Source organism: Budorcas taxicolor, chromosome 25 (genome assembly GCF_023091745.1).
Source record: "Budorcas taxicolor isolate Tak-1 chromosome 25, Takin1.1, whole genome shotgun sequence".
NCBI classification, from domain to species: domain Eukaryota; kingdom Metazoa; phylum Chordata; class Mammalia; order Artiodactyla; family Bovidae; genus Budorcas; species Budorcas taxicolor.
In genome coordinates, this window is record NC_068934.1 from 18,914,219 (window position 1) to 18,916,899 (window position 2,681).

Below are 2,681 nucleotides of genomic sequence, written 5' to 3' on the forward strand. Positions count from 1 at the left end.
AGTATCCTTCACAGAAGAGGCAGTCCTTAAAAATATTGCCATTTGCCTGGGATTCTGTAATGAGACATCTCTTTTCCTTCCACGACTATTTACATAATTCATTTTTAGAGCTGTTAAACATTTCTAAAAATATATTTTGAAATACTAAATTTGACTTATTGAAAGGTACCAAATTCAGTCTTTTAAGCTCTATACCTTTACAGCAATTACTTCTTTCAACATGAGAGTCAATAGACCGAAGTTATTAGGGAAAAATTTTTAAAATATGAATAATCAACGTTTAGTCTAGGAATTTAAATATAACTACTGCTTATCTTCATTTCCTTATCAAACAAACAAGAAAGTATAAACCAAAAAAGTTTGCCTAAGATCAGGTCCACATGTGTAATAAGGCCAAAGTACTGGTCAAAGGGGCGATCATGACAGTCATTTTAACCACTGACTTGGATCATAGAACAAGTGGCTGATTGTGCACAGGACTTGAGTGGATGTGGAGGTTAACACAATGTAAATTCCAGTTGACAATGCACACACTTGTGGAACAAAAGATAAATAAATATAACATGGGCTATAAGGCCACCAAGGTACTAATTTTTCCTTTTTTCACCCTATCTCTTCTAATTCAACTTTGGTGTCTTGATTCTAGGGCTGCTGCTGTATTTCTAAGAGGAACTCTTCCCAAACCAAACGCATGACACATTTATGCTACTGAGTCATAAAGAGATGGACCTTCAGGAAAGATGGCCTACAGATTCAAAAGTTAGGTGTATATATTTAAATGCCTGGCCTAAAAAATCTAAACAAACCGAATAAAGCAACACACTTATTCTTTTGTTGTTAAAAATGACCAGACTATAAAGGTTTCAGTAGATGGGGCCACACAGTATGTAACTGGGACTGAAGAAAAAACTGAAAATGCATAGTTTCTAAAAAGAGAACTAGAATATATAAGGTTGGTGTTATTGTTGGAGAAATACTGAATAGGTTTAAGTGAATATAAGAAAGGAATGAGAGGTTTAAGAACCATTTGCCCCACACAGAATCTTTAAAATAGACAACTATTTAAAACTTATCTATTCTTACGATATTTAAAGAAGTTAACACAAAGTAGAAAATGTAGTGTTAGTTACCTTCTTCCTCATCTTCGTTAACTACTGGGGTACCATCTAGCTTTTTCAGTTTGGGCATTCTCTTGGTTGCTTCTTCAATCCAGTTCCCCTCAGCAGAATGTTTCGATTCCAAGAGATTGCCTACAAACACCAGGTCTTCTAGGCATGGCAGTTCTGCCAGCTTCACAAATTCAGCCCAGTCTTTAACCAGGTTATTAGACATGTAAAGAATCTTCAGTTCCTTCATTACATGGGTCCCTTTCAACTTCTCAATAAAATTGTAGGGGATCCACAGTTCTTCTAATGTGTCCCCTACTACTTCCAGTTCATTTAAGTTGTTTGTGTTTTTTCTTCCTAAAGACAATATTCTTAAGGTTTTTAAGTCATTAGGTTTGCAGTTTTTTCAACACAGTTTGTAGTCAGTGAAAGCTTCTCACAGTTAGAATGTGTGGACAATGATATGTCCCTCTTCTCTACAGGGGAAATCTGGGCATACAGCTTTATCTCTCTGGCTTCAGATGGCTTCTGGCTGGTTTTCTCTTCCCCTCTGGCTAGTGCTTCTTTGACTGTTGTTGCTTTTGCCATTCTGGCATTTGCTACTGTCACTCCTGTTTGTGTTTTGTTCTGTTTGTTCATTTGTTTCATTTTTTAGATTCCACATATAAGTGAAATCATACATTATCTGCCTTTCTCTGACTTATTTGACTTAACATAATATCATCTAGGTCTATCCATGCTATTGCAGATGACAAGATTTCTTTTTTTTTTTCAAAGACTGAGTAATTTTCCACTGTTGTTGGAAGAGGGTGTTTGCTGTGACCGACAAAACTCTGTTAGCTTTTGTCCTGCTTCATTTTGTACTCCGAGGCCAAATTTGCCTGTTACTCCAGGATTCTCTTGACTTCCTACTTTTGCATTCCAGTTCCCTATGATGAAAAGGACATCTCTTTTTGGTGTTAGTTCTAGAAAATCTTGTAGGTCTTCATAGAACCATTCAGCTCCAGCTTCTTTGGTATCAGTGGTTGGGGCGTAGACTTAGATTACTGTGAAATTGAATGGTTTGCCTTGGGAACAAACAGATCATTCTGTTGTTTTTGAGATTGCACCCAAGAGTTACATTTCAGACTCTTTTGTGTGAGGGTTACTCCATTTCTTCTAAGGGATTCTTGCCTGCAGTAGTAGGTATAATGGTCATCTGAATTAAATTCACCCGTTCCTGTCCATTTTAGTTCAATGATTTCTAAAATGTCAATATTCACTCTTGCCATCTCCTGTCTGATGACTTCCAATTTACCTAGATTCATGGACCAAACATTCGGGCTCCTATGCAGTATTGTTCTTTACAGCATCGGACTTTACTTTTACCAACAGATACATTTAATCAACCCTGAATATTCATTGGAAGGACTGATGCTTAAGCTGAAGCTCTAATACTTTGGCCACCTGGGAAAAGCTGACTTATTGGAAAAGACCCTTATGCTGGGAAAGATTGAAGGCAGGAGGAGAAGGGGATGACAGAGGATGAGATGGTTGGATGGCATCACCAACTCAATGGACATGAGTTTGAGCAAA

The 2,681-nt window shown here is 37.2% G+C and overlaps 1 pseudogene; it reads right to left on the reverse strand.

Moving 5' to 3' along the window:
* Positions 1 to 1,122: 1,122 nt before the first annotated feature.
* LOC128069189 (dynein axonemal light chain 1-like) lies at positions 1,123 to 1,694 on the reverse strand (annotated as a pseudogene).
* Positions 1,695 to 2,681: the final 987 nt, after the last annotated feature.